Here is a 13,967-nt window from a genome sequence, read left to right as displayed (position 1 = left end):
CTGAGCGACAGTAGTGTTTGTCTGTGTGCGCGGGTACACAAGTATAGTACAAATTGGTAGCACTAGTAGTACATCGTCACGGGGTGGACTTACCCATCAGACTAGTGTGTAGTACGGAGTGTAGGGAAGTTTGATAGCCGTTGAACATTGTGGTTGAATTTTGCCTTTTTTAAGTTTTGAAGGAGCAGCTTGGTAGTTCAAGATTGATGTACTAATCCGAGACTAAGCGTTCAACTATTAGCTAATTACTCCGTAGTTCCACAAGAACAAACATGATAGTAAATGTTCTATGTGTACGTGTTTACTACCGTCTGGAAGAGCTGCTCGCTGGATGTGATGATCGTCGTCGTCGTCGTCGTAGTTGTTTCGTTGTACTCACACGTATTTGCAGGGGGAGCCGAGCCCGTAAGGAAAGGAAAAAAGGTAAACAAGAATTAAACCTAGTTTAGCGAGAGTAAAGAGTTCGACGGGTTCAGTCTGTACGTCGACGTCGTCGGGTGCGCGAGAAGTTCTTGAATCGGGAGAAGTTCTATCGAGTCTGTTCAGTTCTTGGGGCGTCTATCTTATCGAGTGCGAGATCTCTGGAGCAGCCGTACTTGAAGTTGTACCTGGTCGCAACGTGGAAGTGAAGTGACTCACAAGTGTGAATTCTGTAGACCGGGGAAACGGGATAAGTGGCTTGGCAAAGAGATTCAGGAAAGATCTCGTCGACAAACAAAGAAAAGCTCGATTCGCGTGGTTATCTTCGTGGGAGGAACAGAAGCAAAGTGAGTAATGGCAAAAAGCATGAGCGTATGTTGATTCTGGAATTTGATACGGTTAGAACTCTTGTTGTTTAGTTGCTCCAGATCTATCGCAGCGACATTGGAGACTTTCCGTAATCGGAAACCTTCGGAAAATGTTTTGCGTAGAGGCACTTCAAACTGATAAGGATTATGTGCGCGTTTGGTTTTGAATTACGAACGCGCGCTGCCTTGAATGTGGATCGACCGTATCGATTGAAAATTTTACAAAAATAAAACAAAACAAGCGTTGTGATAATACATTCAAGTACAGTTAAATCCGGTGCGGCCGGCTTTGTGGTGGTGATTGGGAGTACCAGTTGCTACTACTGATAAGCCGTTCTCGGTTTTTGATTGCGCAAGAATACTCCGTTGCACCATACATCACGTATTTGTTAGAACTCTGTGTACTTGATACGTTTCAGTTTTGGTGGGGGGATAATACGTGATTGGAAATGTAAGCAACAAGTGTTCGGAAGATTTGCATTTTAGTATTACTGATTATGGGAACATTAATTTAATGTTATTATATTTTCCATGTTTGTTTTTTGTTTGTGTGTTATTTTGTTCAAATATTTAATTCGCACTGGTATACAATACTTAAAAAGTAGGTTGTTTTGTTTAATTGAACACGACTTTAAAATATTCCAAAATGCTTAAATTTAATAATAATTTTGATTTATTTTTAAAAAAACTTACTTTGAAATTGAAAGCCTTATTTTCAATTTGGGAAGCAAAAAGTTTCAGGAAATGTTCATACATTATTTTTTTAGGTCGGTTGGAGATTAATCAAGTTATAACAAGTTCAAGTTATAACAAGTTCCAGCTTCTTCAGCTATGAGTTAAATCTTAACCATAAAAAATAAGAAGAAAACCCCCTACTAAAATTGCGAAGACATATCAATTTAAATCTTCAATTTTTTTGAAAAAAATGTTTCAATGCACAAGAGTGAAAAAAAATCTTAACAATAATATTAAGCTTAAAATATTTGTGTTGTATTTAGGCCGATGCAAATATTTAAAAAAGTTTTTGTCCCTCGGCCCTGGCAGAGGTCAAGGGGAGGGGGGGGGACAAAAAAATAAAAAAATATAAAAATTTAAATAACAAGCCATAGTCTTCACATTTAAATGAAAAATGTGTCTTAAAATGCATTTTACACTAGTTCATTTGTTTTGCAATCATTAGTTTTCAAAAAATCTAAGATCTGACAAAAACAAAAATTGTATTGAAAAAAAAAAAAGATTTTGCATCGAAAATTTTCAAAAAATCTTAGGATTTTTTAAATAAACCCAAACATGCTAAAAATGATTTTAAACGCAGAAGAATGTATTTTAATTTGATTTCAGCTGGTTGCACTTGAATTTTCATTGAAATTTTGAAGTTTATTGCAAAAATATTTTTTTTGCCCCCTGATTTTTCGGGCCAATTTTGAGGGGGGGGGGGGGTGACAAAAACTTTTAAAAATATTTGTACCAGCCTTATTAGACTTTGATTAATAGAGGAAACAAAACATTATTTTCAAATATTGTGTCTTCAAGCCAAAATATTTTGTAATCTCTTGAATTTTTAAAATCTGCCAACGAATTTTTATGATTTGATAAAAGTGAAGTTTTTTTTTGTTTTAAATGGAGATAATTAAACAGCATTTAAAAGTGCTGCAACATTTTTTTTAAATTTCCAATGTTGTTGAGCTTACAAATTTTTCCTTTTCTTGAGTTTGAAAGAACTTTGCCAAAAATTTGTCTTATATTATTTATAAAAACTTAAACTTTTAGTTTCTATATACAGCAATTCCCCACGAAAACAGCATGATAAAAAAACAAAAGTGCTCGGATCGGGCTCAAAACTTTTCTGGAGATTCCCTGGTCGAAATAATCTGACCCGTATTTTTTTTTGTTTGGCCATTACGGTGACCTACGCGGTGTGAGGGTGGTCCAAAAAATTGCAATTTTCGTCGTTTTTCGAAAAATCCACTTTTTTTCAAAAATATATAACTCCTCACCACTTCAACTAATTTTAGCTGTCTTATACGCAAATAAAAGGTGATAAGTTGGCCTTTCAAAGAAAAATTGTAAAAAGTTTAAAAAATCTAGCCTAACATATGAAAAGGTCTTGTGAAACTTTAAAATGCCATTTCGATGGTGTCTGGACCAAAGTTTATGGCTGGAATTATTTTTACAGATTCCTCGGACAAAAAATCAACTGTCTGGGTACCCAAACATGTGTAGGTCATCGCTGAAATTTTGAAGTTATTGCAGTTTTAATAAAAAAGTTGATTTTTTGCCGATTTCGGCTTTTTCCCATTTTCATATCTTGGAATCCTGTCAATTTTTTACTATGTTACGTAAAATTGTCCGAGGAATCCGATAAAATAATTCCAGACATAGGCTCTTTGGTCCAGACACCGTCAAAACGGCATTTTAAAGTTTCATACGACCTTTTCATATGTTAGGCTAGATTTTTGAATCTTCTTACTATTTTTCTTTGAAAGGCCGACTTATCACCTATTATTTGCGTATAAGATAGCTAGAATCGGTTCAAATGGCGAGGAGTTATGCTTTTGTTTTTTTTTTTAAATGTGGTCTTTTGCGAAAATCGACGAAAATTGCCATTTTTTGGACCACCCTAACACGGCGTAGGTCACCCTAACCGCCAAAAAAACAATACGGGCCAGGGATATTGCATGCAATTTCTGGGTTGTATGAAAGAGCGACGAATCGCCCTAATTTTCCATAAAAAAAACTATTTTTGAAAAATTCAAAATTCACGTTATTCTGAGGACCCCAAACATTATGCTTCCCCTCGAGTTGAGCCTGCATAGTCATTATTGTAATTTTTTGTAGGTCAGTGTAACCAAATACACAACATTGGTTTTTGGTCGAAGTTACCAAGTTTGATAAAAAAACGTTACTTAATCCACCGGAAGGTGGTTGCTGCCTTCCTCCTAAAAGCCTTGCAACCACACACTACGAAAGCTTTGGCTAACGCTTACTTAGTAAATACACTATACATCTGAGTGCTGCCATCTAGGTATGATAAATTTAATGAACCATTTGAAAGCACTGCAGTGTTTGTGTGCGTGCACTGAGCGTAAAGTATCCGCCGGAGCTTTCAAATTATGTAACTAATGACCCTTTTTAGTATCAACCAAAACAGTTTTTCGAACATATCTTTTAAAGTACTGCACCAAGCCGGATGAAATTTAAAAAAGACTTAAAGAACCTGAAGGCAAATCCAAAAACATAGATCCGGACAAAATCGGTCGAGCCAGTTCCGAGAAAAGTGAGTGAGAAAAAAAATTTCTACGTCCATCCACACGCACAGACATTTGCTCAGAATTTGATTCTGAGTCGATATGTATACGTAAAGGTATATCTGGGAGGCTTATTTAAAAAGTTCAATTTTTGAGTGATTTTATAGCCTTGCCTCAGTGAGGTGAGGAAGGCAAAAACGCTTGAAATCGGTTGATTTCGTAGAAAATTTTGCAGAAACATAATTGTTTCATTTTCTTCGAAATATTTTGAATGTCACAGAATCCTGAACGTTTTTAAATTGTAAAAAATAGAACTCAAAATGATAAGGCAAAACATTGCTTGAATTAAAAAAACATAAAAAGTTTTTTTTTTCTGCAAAAAAATTAGTTTAACACCATCCGGATGTAGAGAAAGATGTTACTTTACAGAAACAAACATATTTTCAATTGGTTTGGTCTGATATTGGAAAGAAATAAATGAAGCTCATTGTTTTAATACTTTTCAAAAAATACAGTTTTTCGTGCATAACCATGAATTTGCCCATTTAAGATAATCATTTTAAAAATAAACATCATGAGAGTAACAAAAAGGGAAATTCGAACTGATTTTCAAAATATAACACGCAAGAACAACAGAAATACAAGTAAATATTTCAAATATATTGAATTTTTTAAAAGCAAAATAAATCTTTTCTGGACCAGAGCCTTTCTAACACATTTAAAAATAGTCTCATTTAACCTTGTGAATAGAAGCCAATATTTTTTCACGGTAACGTGTTTTACCACGTTTTATTCTACAATGATTTTATTACGGCAAGTGGGACGGGAAGCTAAGGTCATGAAATGAGCTGTCAACTCGCTATGGAAATGGAGTATCTAAACTAAATTGAATTCAATCAATCGATTGATGCATCTCTGCTAGCCTAATTCAGTGCCCTCAAATGAATCATCTTTAAACCCCCATAACTCATTCTAAAGTGCACTTTGAGGCAAATTTACTGGGTTTGGATTACCATTAACCCGCCCTGCCATTGTCGACCCCGGCCGCCCACACTTCAAAACGTGCAAAAAATACACGACATCCCAGCACTGTTCACTTTATTGTTATTCTATTTGAGTAGAGAAGAGAATAATAAAAATCCGCAACTTGCCACGACACCTCAGCTGCTGTAAGTGCCGTCTAGGCCCCGTCCCACGACGTCAACGATCGCTACGACGACGATGACTTTAAGACTTCCAGTGATCTGTGGCTAACCTTTGAGTTGGAGGGTGATGATTCTAGGTGTTGGGGCACGCGACTTCGTTCAGGATTGAGAGGTACTTGGTTCGACAACTTGGTACTGTAAATATTGAACGTAAAGATTGTCGGAAGAAATGCATCACTTATCAAGTTGAGGAGGTTAAGTTCTAGAACTTAGAACAACGACATCGGACAAGATAATCTCAGCCAACACTAGTTAGTCCTCGCGAAGCTGATGGATGTGACCGACAATAAATCGCTACGATGATGAATATGTTCAGGTAGATTCAGCTGGGGGAGAATCTCGTGTTTCGACAACCCATGTGGGTTCTTTGTCCGGTACTACGGAGGGTTCTAAACGGCTGTTGATAGTGTATTGCTCAACCACTTTGTGGTATTTCAGAGTAATTACCTGGGTGATTAGTTCCCACTTTATTAACAACGAGGAGAGGTAAATACAGATTCCGGCTAGTCATGCTATTCAATGAGAACGGGATGAAGTGTTGATCATCCTGGTGAGACCTTTTTTTACAGCGGTTGATCTCGGTAAGATCGTATTGCAGGCATTCTAAACGGTTGGCATTTCTCAAGTGTGCTCTACTCGAGCTGCTGGAAATCGAAACCCTTGCCGACCAAAGCTTGACCGTGGTCCCACTTTCCACCTGAGCTGCCGCGGCTACCTGAGGGTCGCCAACTTGATCCAATCAACCACCGATTAGCGGTTGACCACAGGTTCAAGAACTGGGCGATTTTCCAATCAACGGATCGCGCGAGCGATGCCACTGAATCAGCAGCATGAAGCTCAATTATGATACAATCTCGCGGTGCTGATCGTGGGGACACGTGAAGTCGGCAGTAGAGACCCCCACAGAACAATGCACAATCGAAAGTGACATTGGCGCTCTTGCATGCAACGTGTGTGCAAGAATGCAAATTGCCGCCATTTTTGTTCTCATGAACACGCTCCAAGTTCCAAGTTCCAAGCGCGGTGGTAATTACCACGCACGACTCCCTCCAAAGATCTGGGAGCACTGGCCGGCGAGATCTTTATCAACGCGCGTCCGTGAATTATGGGGAGAGGTTTTTCCCTCCACCGGGCGATTAGAATAGAGAGAAAAAACAATGCCCTACCCCGCGGGCAGTTTCGGAGTCCCACGGGTCATTAGCGCGGGAAATTGGGGTTAAAACCGATGGCATCTCCACGCGCAATTAGTCATCGCGTGCCACGTGGCCGAAGGGAGAGAGAGAGAGATAAGAACGAAAAATGGTCAAGTTTCGAGGTTAAAGCTCGTTATTATAGCGGTTTAGCAGAAAGCTTCCCGTTTCCGAACTTGCTCCTTTGTTCAGGAATGCGCGTGACCTTAACCTAGCACAACTGGAAAGCTTGCACCAAGTGAACTGCAGGTTGAATGCAAAAAGAACCAACATGAGCGACTGACAACGGCATTCTTCTTTGTCTCGCGTGGATGCAGGTTGGGTGCAGATGTTTACCGGTTTCAGGTTTCCGAAGAACTTGACTGCAGCGAGATGTCGTTGTCGCGGAAAGGGCGAACCCCTTCTCTAGACCGTCTAGGCGTAGCGAGTACATGTGGTAATACAACCTGCTAAGTGGATGATGGAGCGGGGTACTCTTCGTGCAATAAAAACAAATTATCATTACAACTGAAACGATATAACAATAAAATTGATATTTACAGTAAGTGCATTGTAAACGGTTTTCCAAGATCTTGGTGAGCTTTAGAGAATCACCGGCTTCTACAGAACGATTAGGAAGCATGGGGTTACATCTTAGCTTCTCTGAACAAAGAACTGATTGACTGATTGCATACAGTATGTAAAAAAAGTATTTACACCCCTTGGGCACTATGCACATATTGTGATTAAACATCTAAACAATTTAATGTTGACAGAAACCTAGTACTACGTTTTGTTCAGAAACTCATGCCAAACATTTTGCTACAAAAAGCTTATGAAAAAATGATTTCTATAAAAAGTTATATAACAAATACTATTACGAAAATAAAAAAGGTGCAAAAAAAGTTTGTATACCTTTCAAAAAATTAACATAAATAATGTTATTTGTTGACAAATCACCATAAATCCAGTCTCCCAACTCCAAATAGGCATCCTTGACTGATTAAACAAATAATTTGGATTGAATATAAAGTTTACTAACTACTTAGTATAAAAGTTTATATAGCTCTGGAAATTCTATATAAAACTCATCTAAAATTAATTTGCAAACTTTTATTTCAACTAAATGTCAATATATTACCAAAGAATTGCTAAATAAACATTTTGTAGTGGGTATAACACCGTTTTGGGGGTATTTGTATCGATAGAATAGATTTTTCGTTGGAATTTCGTACCAACCCGGAATTACGTCGTCGGAAAATCCGCCGGCATCTGAACCGGTCCACAATTCACAAGTCAATCTATGTGGCATCAGAAAGGGCATAAAATTTCCGATCTTTTGATACCCATACATCCAGGTTTTCTATAAAACCGACGATTTTAATTACCTAGGCAAAAACGTTGTTATCGTTTCGTTTGAGCAACCTGCCAAAAATGTATGGAATTTCCTAATTTTTGTTCTCGTGGATCAAACTTACTTTTTGCCCAGGTATTTAAAAACGTAGGTTTTAAAGAAAACCTAGATGTTTGGGTATCAAAAGATCGGAAATTTTAAGCCCTTTCCGATGTCACATAGGATGACTTGTGAATCGTGGACCGGTTCGGATGCCGGCGGATTTTCCGACGACATAATTCCGGGTTGGTACGAAATTCCAACGAAAAATCTATTCTATCGATACAAATACCCCGAAAACGGTGTTATACCCACTCCAAAATGTTTATTTAGCAATTCTTTGGTAATATATTGACATTTAGTTGAATTAAAAGTTTGCAAATTAAGTTTAGATGAGTTTTATATAGAATTTCCAGAGTTATATAAACTTTTATACTAAGTAGTTAGTAAACTTTATATTCAATCCAAATTATTTGTTTAATCAGTCAAGGATGCATATTTGGAGTTGGGAGACTGGATTTATGGTGATTTGTCAACAAATAACATTATTTATATTAATTTTTCGAAAGGTGTACAAACTTTTTTTGCACCTTTTTTATTTTCGTAAAAGTATTTCTTATAAAACTTTTTATAGAAATCATCTTTTCATGAGCTTTTTGTAGCAAAATGTTTGGAATGAGTTTCTGAACAAAACGTAGTACTAGGTTCCTGTCAAACTTTAAATTTTTTACATGTTTTATCACAAAATGTGCATAGTGCCCACGAGGTGTAAATACTTTTTTTACATACTGTACATGGTAAAAAGTGATAAAATGAGGAAGGTGGAAAAACCAAGATAAATTGCAGAGTTCAAGCACTATCCTGCCCTTTCGAGTGATTTTTCCTAGTTTCGACACACTTCACACATTTAACGCCACCTTTTTTTCACGCCACCTTGATGAATTATCAGAATCATAATTGTTTTTTAGTCTTCAAAATATTATAATTTTCACAAAAAAATGAGCGCTTTGTAATTATAAAAAAATTAAACTTAAAATTTTACAAAGCTAAACTTTGCACGAATTTATACAACCTAAAAAGTTTTTTTTTATATTGATAAAACAGTATGAAGCTTGACTTGACTTATTTCCCAGTGCGTGTTTTTTTGATAACTTGAATTTCGCAAAGGTAAATTACATGTAAAAACCCTACTTTTTGAATAAGCAAGTTGAGTTTTGAAAAAGGAAAATTTTGATGGATTTTTAAAACATGTATTTTATTTGAAACGAAATACAAAAGCTTTTATTAGAATTAAATCTAAAAAAAGACATCTTTCCCATACAAACTTCAACGATGAAAAGCGGCACTTAAACCTTAACCGATTAGGCCGATTTGGCACAGTTACTTATTTTATCTAAAGAATCGAGCCAGGGGGTATCTCTTACGATTTTCCAAAAAAATATTTTTTTCTTGTCACCCTAATCTACGTTCTTCTAGTCAAAGGATAACCTTAATCTTTGAAATTTATTTAACAAGTTCACTGACTAAATACGAGTAGCTCTTATGCTTAGTTTAGTAGGTTCTTTTAATTTTTAATTTTTAATTAATATACTTTATTGAATCTTTCTTATAATAATTACATTTGGTTTACATAATAAGTGGTCAGCTGTGGCTCTTCAGCTTTAATTTGCTTTTCGTGATTTAAACACTGTTCATTTTCTTAACTTTAAAAGTATATGATTTATCATTTTTGTAACACTAGGTACAATGAGGAAAAAAAAATTTAAGAAAACATAACCTAACCTAAAACTAACTTAATCTTACCATAAACTAAACCAATCCTTGAATCAAGGGGTATTCAGATATAGCACATTTTTCCCTGAATTTCAAACATTTTTCTTGAATCTTCTGATCCAACATTTTTACTTCTGCTAATTCATGAACCTCACTTGATCTTGTCCAGCCAGGAACATTCAAAACCATTTTGAGTACCTTGTTTTGGACACGCTGGAGCTTCAATTTATGAGTTCTAGCGCAACACTCCCAAACAGGTACTGCATACTCAATAACGGGGTAAATTATTTGTTTGTAAACTGCTAGCTTATTTTTCAAAGATAGCTTTGATTTTCTGTTAATTAAAGGATACAAACACCTGATGAGAATGCTGCACTTGTTCAATATTTTATCTACATGCTGCCGAAACAATAGTTTCGAGTCAAGTATGAGACCTAAATAGACAACTTCCTTTGACCAGGGTATCGAAACATCATTCATTTTAATCAAAACATCATCCTTTGGGACAAATCTGGCCGATTTGGAAAGTGGAAAAATGATGGTTTGAGTTTTGGCTGCATTTATGCGAATTTTCCAGTCGCCAAAGTATTCGGAAAGAACGTCAAGACCCTTCTGAAGACGGCCAACTAAATATCTGGTTATTTTACCCTTATAAATAACGGCAGTGTCATCAGCAAAAAGTGACAACACACCATTACCAGGAAGAGTAGGCAAATCAGATGTAAAAATATTGTACAGAAGTGGGCCAAGAATACTTCCTTGGGGAACCCCAGCATCAATGTTGAATAATCCAGAAGCAATCCCATTCAGAAAAACCTTGAACGATCTCTCCGAAAGATAGTGCTGGATAATTTTGATAAGATACATTGGAAAACCGTATAAATACAGTTTATGTATCAAACCATCATGCCAAACATTGTCAAAAGCCTTCTCAACATCCAACAAAGCCATAGCAGTTGATTTAGACTCAAGCTTGTTCTGCTTGATGATTTTAGTTACTCTCGTAAGCTGATGAGCAGTATTATGTCCCTTCCGGAAGCCAAACTGCTCGTTCAAAATTATATTATTATCGTTGGTAAAATCCAAAAGCCTTGAATAGATGACCTTCTCAAAGAGTTTGGACAGACTACTCAAAAGACTAATGGGACGATAACTTGTTGGCGATGTTGGATCTTTTGAGGCTTCAAAATTGGTATGACTTTGCCCAGCTTCCAATTGGTGGGGAAGTAACCAAGTTGCAAACATTTATTGAAAATATTGGCTAGATGTTGAAAGAACTGATCACTCTGTTTTTTCAACACCAGATTAAAATGTTATCAAAGCCAGGAGCTTTCATATTTTTCATTTGTTTAACTGCAACTTTGACTTCCTCACCAGAAACATGGGAATCTGCAGGAAATTCAAAGGTAGAGTCATTGATTGTTGAAATACTATTGGCAACTGATGTTTCTTTACGGCTGGTCATGGAAGCGCCAAGATTATGTGAACTAACAAAATGAAGCCCAAGTGCATTTGCCTTTTCCTCGGATGTAATCAAAGGAGAATCCTCAACAATAAGAGGAGGAATAGGCTTTGGTTTGTTTTTAAGAACTTTTGAAAGTTTCCAAAATGGTTTTGAATAATTCCCAAGCTGGCTTACATGTTTTGAAAATTCTTGATTTCTGATATTGTCAAGTCGGTCTTGTATGATTTTGTTCAAATTGTTAACTGAAATCTTTTGTCATAGTCCCCAGTCCGTTGATATTGTCTCCTATAAACATTCCTAAGTCTAATCAAGTGTTTAGTATCTACGTCAATATCAGTTACCTTAAAATTAACAGGAACCTCCCGAACGTTGGCAGCCTCTGCTTGGTTGATAGCCTGCTGGATCACCTCCAGCGAACGATCAATATCAGCAGAAGTTTCCGGGTGTTGATCATAGTCGATGTTGCTGTCGACCACTTGCTGAAACTGCTGCCAGTCAACGTTGTGGTAATCTTTCCGGGTTGGTTGCCGCTGCGGAGTAACGGAAGCTCCAACCTCCACAACCACCGGATAGTGATCAGAACTCAACTCTTCAAACACCTCAGGATGAGCCACGTTCTCAGCCATATTGGTAATGAAGAAATCGATGATTGAGTGATTCCCAGACCGAGCCACCCTCGTTGGACGATCCGGACTCACAACGTTGTAGTATCCGTTTTGCAGATCGTTGTGCAGAATCACTCCGTTCCGATTCCTCCTGCTGTTGCCCCAAACTTCATGCTTCGCGTTGAGGTCACCAGCGATGATGTACTTTGCGCTCCGCCGTGTCAGCTTCTGGATATCGCTCTTCAGTTTTGCTGCTGAACCATCTCTGGAATTCACCTGACGTGGGCAGTATGCAGCAATGAAGAGTACTGGGCCAACCGAAGTGGGAATTTCCACTCCAACGGCCTCGATGATGTCCAGCTTAAAGTGTGGCAGCCGGCGTGGCTTGAGATCACGATGAACAGCGACAAGCACACCTCCTCCTCCAGAGGTGGTCCTGTCGAGCTGCGTCGCGATCTTGTAGTTTTGCAGATAAACTTTTTCACCGGGCTTCAGATGAGTTTCCGTGATGGCAGCTACGTCGATCTCCTTCTCGCGAAGAAAATCCACCAGCTCTAAGTTCTTCCTCCTAATGGAGCAAGCGTTCCAATTCAGCAGCTTGAGGGACCTACGATCCATACTGGATGACGAACGAGGTCAGCACTTCAATCTGCTGGGTCTTGGTTTTGCATCCACGCAGTGCAGCGGACATCTGTTTGAAAATATTGAGGAGTTCGGTTGAGGTGTAAAGATCATTACCATTTTCCTCAACTGCTGGTTCTTGGGTTGGTCTTGGCTCCTGGCTGAAGCCCGGTGGTGGCGGTCTCGGCTCCTGGCTGGAACCCGGCCGTGGATGATTCATCTCAGCTCTCTTCCTGGGATCCAACGGCAACGGTGCCAAGTTCGGGACCTGGCGTCGCGGTTGAAGAGGTGGAAAATTTTGCTCCACCAGGGCTGGAGGAGTTCTACGACGCTGAGGCTGATTCTTCGTCGATGCTTGCTGCCGAATTTTCACGAACTCAGCTCTCTTGGGGCACTTTCGGTCGGTTGACGAGTGCTCACCGTTGCAGTTGAGGCACTTCACCAGCGAATCTTGGATGCACTGGGATGTGATGTGCGCATCGGTACCACATTTGGCGCAACGACGCTTCAGGTGGCAGTTCTTACCTCCGTGCCCGAAACCCAGGCAGTTGAAGCATTGTGTGACGTCACGATGCACTGGTCGGTATCGCTCCCACGACACGATAATGTTGAAAACCGCTCGAATTGCCTTCAGCTCAGGAAGCGTCGTCGATCCCTTAGCCAAATGCAGCAGGTAGAGCTGGTCACGGTACTTGATGTCTTTGTTGCGTCGGCTCATTTTGTGCACGGCCAACACATCCAGTTTCAAAACTTTTAGCTCGGCAGCTAATTCCTCCACTGGCATGTCGTACAGACCTCTGACGACGATTTTGAACGGCTTATCCATGACGACATCATGGGTAAAGTACTCCGCCTCGTTTTCGGTCAAGTAATCCTTGACCAGTTGATAGTGCTGCCTGGATTGCACCAGCACCTTAAATCCGTCCTGACACAGACGAATGTTGCCTTGGACTTTCCCAGACTTGATGAGTTCAACCAGCCCCGCTCGAAAGTCGATCGTTGCTGCTGATTGCCGCACATAAAAAGGAGGCAGTTTCTCCTTTCGCTGTTTCACTTCATTCTCCTTTGCTTCCGCTACCTGGTCCTCGTCAGGCAGTCCAGCGAACTTGTTGTTCTTCAAAAGCTGCTCCTCGTGCGATGAAGAGTTCTCCTCCTCCTCATCCATCGGTACAGTACCGTCGCTCTTTTTCGTCTTTTTGCTGTTCGATGTCACTTCCAAAAGCACCTTCCTTTTGGAAATTCCCGGTTTTTGGCCATCAGTTGAGGCCTCAACCTTCCTTTTGGAAATTCCCACTTTTTTGCCTGCTTGAGCCGCAGGTAGGGCAATATTGCCGGCGTTTTGCGCCGGGACGCGACGAGTCATGTTGATTCAGACAACCTTCACCAACGAATGCTCGGATAACAAATGTTTAGTAGGTTCTTTTTCCATCCAACTTGCTAATTCTCACAAGCCAAAATAGGCACTTCAGATAATATTCTTTAAACACAAAATTTGAACAAAAATCAACTTATATAGCGTAAAAACCCTATGGAATTTGAAGATGAAATAGTTTACCGTCGTTCTAAAACATTTTCATCAGAAAAAATTTCCCTGCAAAGTGGGCGAATTCTGGGTCTTCTACATTTTTTAATTCAGTAGAAAAAAAATTATGGAAATCATGGGGTTATTTTTTTCACCGGATCTTTTTACTTTTTCTTGT

The 13,967-nt window shown here is 38.8% G+C and overlaps 1 protein-coding gene across 1 annotated transcript in view; it reads left to right on the top strand.

The window, feature by feature from the left end:
• The first annotated feature begins 637 nt into the window (after window positions 1-637).
• Window positions 638-13,967, top strand: part of LOC6038884 (clavesin-1) — a 44,255-nt gene continuing 30,925 nt past the window's right edge. Inside the window, exon 1 of the mRNA XM_001848531.2 lies at window positions 638-769. The gene's annotated coding sequence lies outside the window, so the exon portion shown is untranslated. The remainder of the gene's footprint in view (window positions 770-13,967) is intronic.

The sequence above is a fragment of the Culex quinquefasciatus genome, chromosome 2 (assembly GCF_015732765.1).
Source record: "Culex quinquefasciatus strain JHB chromosome 2, VPISU_Cqui_1.0_pri_paternal, whole genome shotgun sequence".
Classification (NCBI taxonomy): domain Eukaryota; kingdom Metazoa; phylum Arthropoda; class Insecta; order Diptera; family Culicidae; genus Culex; species Culex quinquefasciatus.
Note: the sequence above shows the minus strand (reverse complement) of the source record. Positions and strands in the feature narration are given on the sequence as shown.